This window comes from Lathamus discolor, chromosome 2 (assembly GCF_037157495.1).
Source record: "Lathamus discolor isolate bLatDis1 chromosome 2, bLatDis1.hap1, whole genome shotgun sequence".
In the NCBI taxonomy this organism is placed as follows: domain Eukaryota; kingdom Metazoa; phylum Chordata; class Aves; order Psittaciformes; family Psittacidae; genus Lathamus; species Lathamus discolor.
Genome location: NC_088885.1, coordinates 88,691,770 through 88,702,940, shown reverse-complemented (window position 1 = coordinate 88,702,940; position 11,171 = coordinate 88,691,770). Strand labels below are relative to the sequence as shown.

At 41.9% G+C, this 11,171-nt stretch overlaps 1 protein-coding gene across 4 annotated transcripts in view; it reads left to right on the top strand.

Moving 5' to 3' along the window:
• The first annotated feature begins 2,181 nt into the window (after window positions 1-2,181).
• Window positions 2,182-11,171, top strand: part of DDC (dopa decarboxylase) — a 90,562-nt gene continuing 81,572 nt past the window's right edge. For all 4 annotated transcript variants that reach the window (XM_065667709.1, XM_065667713.1, XM_065667708.1 and 1 more), the window contains exon 1: window positions 2,182-2,362. The gene's annotated coding sequence lies outside the window, so the exon portion shown is untranslated. The remainder of the gene's footprint in view (window positions 2,363-11,171) is intronic.

The following is an 11,171-nucleotide window of genomic DNA, read 5'->3' as shown; positions in this document are numbered from 1 at the left end:
ACTTGGTCCAGTACCGGTGTCCACATGTGGGCCATACAGAAACAACTGGAGCTAGCACTGAACAGCTGAGGAAAGCCCAAGAAAGCAGGCTCCTTTTGACTGAATTAAGGCTGCCCTTGGAGAAACAGCCATGTAAGCACTGAATCTGCTCTCTACCACCCAGAAGGCGATGCCTCCAGGGTCTGTGACAGCTATGTCCCCCCGCACAAGCCTGCCGCTGGCAGGGTTTGCTAGAGGTTCACAGCAGAGCAGAGCCTGTCAGGACCTGAAGCTGTACAAGGGTAGTGTCCAGCTTCATTCAGCCTCAAAACAGGGTCGTAAATGACAAGGACTGAGCCGAGCTTACACCTAGCACTAGACTGGGAATAGATACTCCTCACATGCAAGCCAGGCGCAGGTATCCTAAAAGTTGTGCATAAATGGGTATCATCTCAAAGCTTTTTTGTTCAGGGATGCACAGGGGTGTGTTGAGAAGTCTTTTCCCAGGTAAAATGCACCATTTCTGCCCCTGTGTGAGAGCTGAGGAACAAAAAGGGGTGTGCAACTGCTAAAGCCCTGTGGTTTTTTCTCACTGGACACTGGCGGAGCAGCAGGGAGAGTGGGCTGTACCAGGGCAGGCAGGCCAGGCCCTAGGCTGATCAGGGCAGCTGACAAGGCTCTCCCCAGCCATCTACTGCTGGTCAGGCAGGGAGATAATCATAGAATCATAGATCAGTTTGGGTAGGAAGGGACCTTAAAACTCATCTGCCACAGGCAGGGATACTTTCCACTAGACCAGGTTGCTCAAAGCCCAGTTCTACCTGGCCTTGAACACCGCCAGGGATGGAGCAGCCACAACTTCCTTGGGCAACCCATTCCAGTGCCTCACCACCCTCACAGTGAAGAATTTCCTTATATTTAACCTAAGTCAAATTCTAAAAAATCTAAATCTAATCTAAATCCAAAGAACAGGAAGAGCAACTCAGCTGCTGGCGCTCATCCCACTCTGGCCTGGGGCATCTCTGAGGAGCCTGCTCCCCGGCAGCACACACCGAGGGGTGGCTGTGCCCCGGAGCCCGCCACAGTGTGCAGCTCACCCGGGACCCAAGGAGCTAGTGCCCCATGAGATGCTCTGAGCCCTTCCAACAAACTGGAGCTTGTGATGGTGAAATCCCACTTTGCTCATTCCCAGCCTGCATTTCTGACTTGTTTAAATCCTGGAGTGAATCAGGGCCAAAAAAAAAGTATCAGTCTTCCAAAAGGAAAAGTAAGCTAATGAGTAAATACGTCTGTGACGTGGGCACAGGCCAGCTGAAATAAAGCCTGGACTTTGCCTCATTTCACCGCGGAAGGGAGCCCGCTCTGCCACGACGGAGAGCTCCGCTCACAGAGGGCCCGTCTCCCTGTCCCATGCCTCCAACACCCTCCTCCTCCGCCGCCTGGCAGGCCAGCCCGGGCTGGGCGGCCACGGACGGGCCGCACGATGGAGGCCAGGTCGGTGTGGGGGCTCAGGACCTGCATTACACGCGAGGGTTTTCTCGCTGTGTTTGGTTTGCTTTGTTTTATGGCGGCAGCCGAGCAGGGCTGCACCCTGAGCCTTGTCTCCTGTGAAGCAGCAGTTAAACAGCTCTCAGTGAAGGCCGGCTGCTTGCCAGCCTCCTGCGAGGCACCTGCTGCAAACGGCGGCCATACCCACAGCCCGGGGCCACGCCAACCCCGAAGGCAGTGGGATGCCAGTCCCGTCCCCTTCCCTCCAGTGCCCATCCCCTCCAAGGGAAGCGTGCCTCCCGTTTGCCAGCGTGAGGGTTCCACCTCTCGGCAGTACGGGGGACCGCTGGCTAGGCTCTTCCCGGGGAGCCCGCAGGACGGGCGCTGCCCCGGAGGGGGCCGGCTCCGGTGTGCCGTGGGTTGCCCCGCTTGCCTTCTAGTGCGAACCGCCAGGCATCTCGGTTATGGAGACGTTTTCATCAACGTGATGCCCTGGCTTCAGATCGGCTGGGGGTGTTGGGTCTCTCTATTCCGCCTTTCCACCTCCTATTGGCACCCAGTGTATTTTTACTTGATGCTCTGCAAGCGAAAAGTCCCGTGTCCCTCCCGTCCAAATGCCTGTGAACTGAGTGAATTCACAAGTTTTCTGTTTCCCCCTTGTTGAGATAAAATGCCTGATGAGGCTAATGAACACGGTGCTACGTGTGGTTAATAATTAATGAAAAAGTGCAAGGCAAGCACAGATAGTTACTGCAAAAGCCCCAGAAATTTCTTGAGATTAAAATTCCTTAACTGCTTCTGGTGACTGCTTCCTCACAGGACGGGAGAACATAAGGAACATACAGAGAATTCCTGTTTCCAGAGTAACTGCAAAAGAGGTGAAATCCCAAAACAGGTAAGGGTGAACTCACTCGTGTTTGACAACGAAGCTACCTCTGTACTTTCGCCATTTAATCTGACCTGACAAATCTGCATAATTTGTTAAGCATTAAGCTAGTCAGCATTTAGGAAAGCTGGTGAGCATTTAGAAATGCAGCATGATATGCTGAGCGCAATCCTGTTTTAATTGGCGTGTGCTTAAGCCAATTTTGTTGAAACAGTCAAGAGTTCATGAAGTATTTTAAAATCAAAACTTTGCAGTTCACAGCGTTTTTAAGAGAATCTCTTCTTAACGCTTCTAAAAATGGACACGAGGGCACTGCTGGTAAAGTGGAGCAGTCTGGAGGGGTGGCAGTACCTCTGAATGAGGGTGTACTAGGCAATCTTGGAGCTGAATCCTAGCTGACAAGGAAATTTTATTAACATTTTCAGATTTAGTCAGAGAAAAAAGTTACTATCTGCCTGAAAAATCAGTTCTCTATCTGTAGCTTGGTTTCATTGCGAATGTGCCACATTGGGCTTGTCCTCTTGTAGAGTTCTTATTTATGGCACAAGGACTAGAGCAATCCCTGTACATTGACATCACTATTTTATGCATGGCTAAATGTAGAACAGCAAAAAAATATTTAAATATTGGTGGGGTTCAGAAAGCAAGAAGATGATGAAATTGGAACTGCTGTTCATAGAACTATAGTTGGAAAAGGAAGGGGGGATAAACTGACAATTTTTACCATTTACCATTTAAATTACATGAATTTACTATTTATGTCAATGGTAAATAAAAGGGAAAAGATAGATACCCTAATGAAAATGTGGTAGAAGCAGAGTTTCCAGTATAATTATGATGCACCCTGAAAGATTTCCTAAGGAGAGCAATGCTTGAGGGAAGAGCTTTGACGTTCAAAATGTGCATAACCACCAGTAATGAAGACTAAAAGCAAAGTGAGGAAACTGGAATGTCAGTTGCAAGAGCAGCAAATTTACTGAGACCAAGGGATTTTTAGTTATACAGCTATGTCCTTTCTGCACACATAATGGGGTAAAGCTGTTTTTTCACTGTCAGAGACTGCCATCTGTCCTGTCTGTCCCATACTGTGAAGTCAGTGGAAGAATGAAATAACAGGATTGGGGAAGGTGGAGGTTTCTTCTGCTTATCTGTTTAGAAGGTAGTATCAAAGCTCTGTTAGCAAAGAGGTTGCTGAAACCTCATGTTTGGGATCAAGGAGGTGGAACAAGACAGTTTTCAAAGGTGGCTGCAAGCTGGCACATTGATCTTCTGGAAGTGCAGGAAACAAGATCTATTTTGCCTTCCACCTTTGCCAGTCAGCTGTTACTGTTGAACTTGTCATGAGAACTGTGCACAGCCAAGGTAAGTAGGTGAGAGGATGGGCAGTGGCCTTTGAGATATTATTACACCGTAATGGAAAGAAAATCACTAAAGGTCATTTAAAGTTGTTGGAGTTGCTTTGGATGGGCAATTGATAAACATCCCTGGGAAAGTTCCCTGTTGCTTCAGTTCTTCCCATGTTCTCCCTTTAGTATATGTTTCCTTCTTTGTTCCTTTCATTAAACATCAAAAAGCGGTTGCTTCGTTCTTCCGAGGCACCAGAAATTATACTTTTTTTTTTCAATCACAGATAGTGTATTTCATAATCAGCAGAAATGTATGGCCACCAGTATTTTGTAATACCATCATTTGTAACTGAAAAAAATTAGTCTGACCTATACAACAAACAACTTGCTTCCAGAGTATCCTAATCACAATCCTGCTAGTGAGCTCAGCTAAGGCTGTTGCCTCCACATGTACACAGACCTCCAGTGTTCCTCCAGTGAGTGTCTTCCCATCTAATCAGTCCTCATACTGGTTTCATGTTTTATTTCTTTGCAAAGGTACCTCTCCTGTAGAAAACATTTTGAATGCAACAACAGTTTTGTTGTGTTTTTCACCTTCTTTCTTGATCCTATGCCGATTGTATCTCCATTCATTCACAAACAAATAAATAAACAGAAGAAGTGATCTTATGGTGACTAGTTAACACTTGAAAGCTAAATTAGGATTTCAGTATTAGTTTCTTTGTTAGAGAGCTGGGAAGAACTGTGTATACTTAAAAGGCTGCTCTTCCAGTTCACTACTAAGTAATACTATGCCATTTATTCCCTCTCGCTTTTGAAAGGAATGCTTGTTTTTAAAATTCAGGGAAAGTTTGATGAGCTTAGTGAAGGTGTAATAGACTTTAGTTTTACCTTTCCTGGATGTATGTTTTCAGAGGAATTGGGTGGTTTATAGGGAGTCAGATACAGTTGAATGTTGTTATTCTTGTATTGTCAGGCGTGTTACTTTATTCCTGATTTTATTCTTTGAAGTTTCAAAGGCAGACAATTAGAGCGATTGTGTCTCTAAGATGACAACTGATGTGAGAATTAATGGCAGCACATGGTATTTTTTTCCATTGATTCTCTATGAGTGGAATGTTGTGCTGTAAGTCTGGATGTTCAGGAACATGGGGTGACTTGAAGGCAAAGGTGTGACTCCAGTACTGTGCAGCCTATGAAACAGACTCTATAGAGGTTGTATTTCCCAGTTTGTTACATACAGACTATCTTTACAAGGCTGAATATGAAGCAGAGAGGTTAGGAAAGCTTTGTAGTAGTTTGAACAAAGGTAAGGTGAAAAGATTTCCATTGCTGAAAGGGGTATAAAGAGAGAGTGCATGGGACTTTTCTCATCTTAACAATGGAGACAATTGAAGCCTTAGTAGCAGTAACTCTACCTTCCAGTAGAAGCTGTAATACATATAACCCTAAGTGAGGGTTATAATTAGCATTTCAGAGTTTCAAGCCAGTCTTGCCAAACTTGGGTTTGTGACATTTCTTATGCTTCAGAAAATTCCTTTTCTTATATACCAAGTCACATCTACTGTCTCATTGCTACGGTAACGTCAAGCACTGGTGTTAGCAATAGTGTCATGTAATTTGGAGTTCAAGGGATATGGTAACATCCTAAAATGCACAGAAGGATGCTACAAAAAGGAAGAGAGTAATCTCTTCCTGATTGGTGGACAGGATGTAAAGTAGCAGGCTAAAATTGGTGGAAAAGAGATCCTAGAAAAAAAATGCACTGGAGTATACCAGTTAGAAAGGCTATAAATTCAGTGTCAGTTCCTTAACAGTAGCATTAACATAGGGAGGTTAAATGCTCCCCTATGTTTTACCATCATTTGCACTCAGTTGTGCTGTTGACAAACTGTTTCATTCAAATGAAAAAGACCTCACAGTTTTTAGATTTTCTTTTCTCTGACACATGACAGCACAGGTGCAGTTAACTTGAAATAACAGGAAGAAAACTTCATTACTATGACTACTTAGTTGTGTAAAAAAGCAAGATGAGAAATACTACATGTGGTGGTTTCTGCTTTAAAAAACAATCTGAGCTCAGAAAATCAGAAACAATACAGCTACCCGTAGGTCTATGTGTATGAATTTGGAGGTTCCAGACAGACTGGCCAGGTTGAAGGTGGCTGAAATGCCAGGGAGATGGCTGGCAGGCACCTTTTCGTCTCAGACAGTACCATAAAGGAACTGGTCTTTCAGTGGGGCTCATGTTGTCCCTTTCTGTGCTGTTCCTTTAAAGGGAGGGAGAGAGAATGAATGCAAAGGATTTAGGAGGAGGTGACATTTCTTTAATGGCATCCTGTGGGTGCATTATCTTCCAGAGACCTTTTTCTTTGTATCTCACTCTGATTAGCACATTTCTTTGTGCAGTTTTAAAATACTTGGACAGTTTTCCCTGAATAAATACATGTGCCTTCCAGCAGTTTTAAATTGCTCTTGATACGTTTGATATCCTTATACATCTGCAAACCCATCAGAATCTTGCTGAGTTCTTGACTGGAGTGCTTCCTGTGGTAATTATATTTTCTGCAGTTTTAACTACACATCATGTGAAAAAGTGTTTCCTTCTGTCTGTTTTTAATCTGCTATCTTTTAGTTTCACTGAGTAGTCCCTCTTGGGCTTTTGAAATTTGAAAACCAGAATGAAGTTCTTTATCTTCTCCCTTTACTCTTTCTTTCCCTTATCCTTCCCTCATGTTGTTCTGTTTTCAAAGCTAACCCAGCCCACTCATTTGAATCTTCCCTAGAGGAGGGGATAAGTGTCTTTGAAGAGAAATCTTCTCTTAAATTCCATGAAGGCAGTGAATTCTTTTTAAAAGTGAAAATCTGAGAGAATATTGAGTATTCCAGAACTGTTCCAGCTACTGATCAAAAGTCACTAGAATATTTTTTCATATAATTCACCAACTTATTCCTATTAGATCCAAACTTCTTGCTATTCTTGGTACTTATTAAACAGAGGTTTTCATTCAACAGTGCCACCATGGCTGCTTAGACAGAGTCCATTAGCTCGGCCCTTAAGATTTTTGGAGGCTTAATTCCACCCTCCCTGTGTATGCTATGTTACTTCAGAAGTAATGTTACTGAGCTTCCTGAGACTCTGTACTGCCTGTTCAACATGTGACATTGTCAGCTTTCCACCCCAGCTCCTGTGGCTGCATCTTTAGTAGAAAAGAAAACAGAAAAACATGAGTGTGAGGTGATGTCCTTTCACTGCAAGCTTTCATATGCTTACTAAGAAATACAAACACATACATACATACCCCGCTAGTAATGCGGCTTTCATGTGTTTTAGGCAGCTGAGGTAGAGCAGTCTGCCACACCTCCTCACCAGGAACTGTGACTGAGATGAGACACCTTGGTAAAAGTTGAAGGTTTAAACAATGTCTTTATAGTAAATATGAAAAGGTTAATAATTAAAAGCACCTTTTAGATGATCTAAATCTAAGGGAAACCTTCCTCATATCACTAAGTTTCCGAAACATTGTGTAAATAAAATTCTACGTTACAATGGAAATGCAGGGAAAAGACTTGATTGTAGAGAAAGAGCTTGAAAATCTCTGTATGACTATATTTAATGCTATTTAGTATTAAAGACCAATGGTAAACAGTCAACCTTCATAGGAAATGCAGATACAGAATTATCATTGCCCAGAAATAGATATGGGTATTCACTGATTGATCCATTCACTGTAATTAACCAATTCAACTGATGAATTCAAACTAACTAATTAAGTAATAAAAACCTTTATCAAGTTTTGCAAACAATACCAGCATAAGCACAGCTTTAAAGAATGTGCATAATCAAACAGAAAACATTTCACACCCCAGCTAGAGCGCAAGTACAGGCAGGGCCTTGCCACATTCCCGAGTGGTTTCACCACTGGCCATGTGGCCTGAGCCAGCACTAAAAGCAGTCAGCTCTAACTGGATGCACACATTACATGTATTCCCATGTTTTTTCCTTTCTTTCTGTTTTTTAGCATTTTGATTTTTTTTTTTTTCTGGCATAATCCCCTGTTTCTTGAGTATTCTTTTCCTCCAAGGAAATTTATATTTAATGTTGGCATCTGTCCCTAGAATCCTTCATTTTATCATGTCCTAGAATTTATTTAATTCTTTAGTAAGACCTTCCTTGTCATGTTTGTTGAGGATAGTGACATGCTACTGTACAGCCTTTACTCAGGTGGGTATGTAAACACATGCTTGTATATGTAAAGCTCCTGTTACAAGATCTTTCCGGGCTCTCAGAAGTCCTGTATTTTCTGGTTGCTAACATGACAGGTCTCTCACGCTTGCTCTCCTGTTTTTTGTTGCCTTGCACATGCCAGAATTCTTTTCTTGGCACTGCTGACTGGGACGACAACTCATCCCCTCATGTGCACGCCTTAGAAGCTTTTAAATGGGTCAATTATGTGCCGTTATCTTTAGATACCAGGAAATCAGGTAAATAGATGCTGATTCCTGAGTACCTTTTGCAGGACCACAGTTCTGACGCCTGCCACACCAGCCAGGATAGGTGCCTCATTCTGTTAGGCTACTGACAATAACATTTATTATGATGAAAACTTTTAAATTCAAAAAATAAAGCCCAGAGCTTTACAAATACGTTTTGTGCTAATGAAAGATAAGACACACAAAAGAATAGAATACATTATTATGATTATATGCAAGTGTAAGGATTCTCTGTAGCTGCATCAGCAGCTTAGCCAGTTCTGCTCTTGACATACAACTTTTGTATGAATCCATGGCTTGGGTTGTTCTTATCTCTACCTCCTCCTTTTCAAGGTTATTGATGCATATTTCTGCTCTGCATCCTAATGGATATATTCCTGGCTTTGGGTGATTTCCTTTCTATCACTATCCAAGAATCTGAAGTACAATTTTATTTTTTTGATCATTTAATCTTCCTTTAAATAAAACCCTTTTTTATCATTACAGTAATTTGTTACCCTATTGAAGTTGTTCTGTTCACCCCAGTAGTTGCTTAACTGTGTAGTAATCCTTAAATGACTTTTAAGATTGAGTGGTGAACTATTCATTTGCTGCTGCTGTGGCTTCCTCACACATTTCCTTCCAAGATTAAAAAAAAAGGGTGAAAAAAGAAAAAATCTCAGTCTTTGTTGCTACAACTTTTTGCTTTGGAGGTTACTTTGGGCAACACTTTTCTTCTCAAGGGCAGATTTCTGATCCTTTTTAATATATATTTCTCAAAAATACATTATCTGCTTTCGATACAACATTTTTTGATGTAAAAAACTACTACTCTTCATGAGTAGTTCTTTAAGGGCACATAAATTTAGGCAACATTTTATAGCTGGCAGGCAGAGTTAGGTATTAAAGGTGGTCTAGGAAAGACAGTGCTGTTACTCTTAAAAAATAAAACACTTCATTACAGATCAGTAAGTACTGTCTGTTAGCACCTTCTTTCTCACCTTTCTTATCCTGCTGTTGAAAATGGCTGCTGAAAGCCATGTTCTAGTTACCTTTTTTATTTAGAAAATCTTCCCTAACTGATGTTTCACTGTATTTGGTACTGTTGTGCAGGTTCTGTGGTAGACCTTTTGGCTTTGTGCTGTTTTACTAGGAAAGGCAAATTCACACACCTTTGATTTCTCTTGCTTGTCCCTTGCATAGACTCCATAGCTTCATTCTTAAAAAGATGTGATGGAAGCTATGTACTGCATTTTGCTTTAAAGCATTTATATTTAATGTATATTTTATACCTAAAATGCAAAAATTTGTATGAAGAAGGGTGATTGTATTCTGAAGCTTTGAATGTTACTACAGCATCCTTACATTACAAAGTACCACATCTAGTATAGCTGACATTGCCACCAGGTATTGATCTGAAATCTTTTTTGCAGTTCTTGCTGCTCATCGCTACTCCGTGTTATAAGTGAACAGGGGACTTGTTTTCAGAAGAGGATTGGTCTTTTGAAAAAAACACATTTTTTTTTCTGCAGACTACTGTTAGTTATTTTAACAACAGAAACCCCTGATAAGTAGTGAAGATGCTGTGAAATTACTAAGTTGATGCACCAAAATGTGTTGTATCCAGAGCAACATAAAACATCCTTTTGCTCAAGAAAATTATACATCAAGGAAACTGAGGGAAAACAGAACAAATGTCAGCCTAGAAGCACCATTTGTTCATGTGAAAAGCAGCAGGAAGGTTACCTTTTCAACCAAATAGGAAAAGGTCTGAATGTAAATGGCTTATGCAATAAGTATTCAACAGGATAGAGAGAGACATATGAAATGGGTAGTGCTAGATGATAGAGTGTAGCTGAGCTGTGAGTACAGGCAGTTGTGTCCTCTGCTGTAATTTGTATGTTATTCTCTGCCTCACTGCACAGGGTCTCTACACTCCCAGTTCAATCCCAATCCCAATATTCAGTTTATTTTTCCCAGGAAAAAAAAAATAATTAAATTTAGATGCATAATAAGGATGTGAATACAGCTTCACTGTAAGAAAACCCACAGCTCCACCTATCTCTATTCCAAATGCAACAGGCAGAGGCATAGCGAACGTTTTGAATCTTAACGCATGGTCTGGATCTCTTATTCCCCCACCTTCTGCATGCTAGTTGAGGATGCTTCTGGTCACCTTGCCATCACAGTTTTACAGCTTGTCTTTCTTTGTAGCAGCAGTAGCAGCCAGCAAAGCTGTAAGCTGCAGAGCTGAAGAGAAGTGTATTGTTTTGAGGATCCAGAAATACTGCTGGGCTTTTTGTGACAGCTTGCTATCACAGGATTGGTAGAAACCAACTGGTTTTTGTAGTATCCATTTAATATGTAACATTCTTTCTCATATCCAGAGGAGGGCCATGAGGTTGATAAGGGGCCTGAAGAACCTCCTGTCTTAAGAAAGGCTGAGAAAGTTGGGGCTGTTCAGCCTGGAGAAGAGAAGGCTGTGTGGAGACCTCATAGCAGCCTTCCAGTATCTGAGGAGGGCCTACAGGGATGCTGGAGAGGGACTCTTCGTCAGGGACTGTAGTGATAGGACAAGGGGCAATGGGTTTAAACTTAAGTAACGGAGATCTGGGTTAAATATAAGGAAGAAGTTCTTTATTGTGAGGGTGGTGAGGACTGGAATGGGTTGCCCAAGGAAGTTGTGGCTGCTCTATCCCTGGCAATGTTCAAGGCCAGGTTGGGCAGAACCTTGGCTGACATGGTCTAGTGTGAGGCATCCCCGCCCATGGCAGGGGAGTTGGAACTTGATGATCTTAAGGTTCTTTCCAACCTAAACCATTCTATGATTATATGGGGTTTTTTTTTTTCAGTGAATAAGAAGTGTTTTACATTGTGAAGAGGTCATGTAATTTATCCCTTGTTTAATACCACTTGAGTTATTTTCTTTATCTTAGCAATGTTGCATGTTTGGAATATGCTTAACATGCATTATACTTGCAGTTGAAGAATCTTAATTT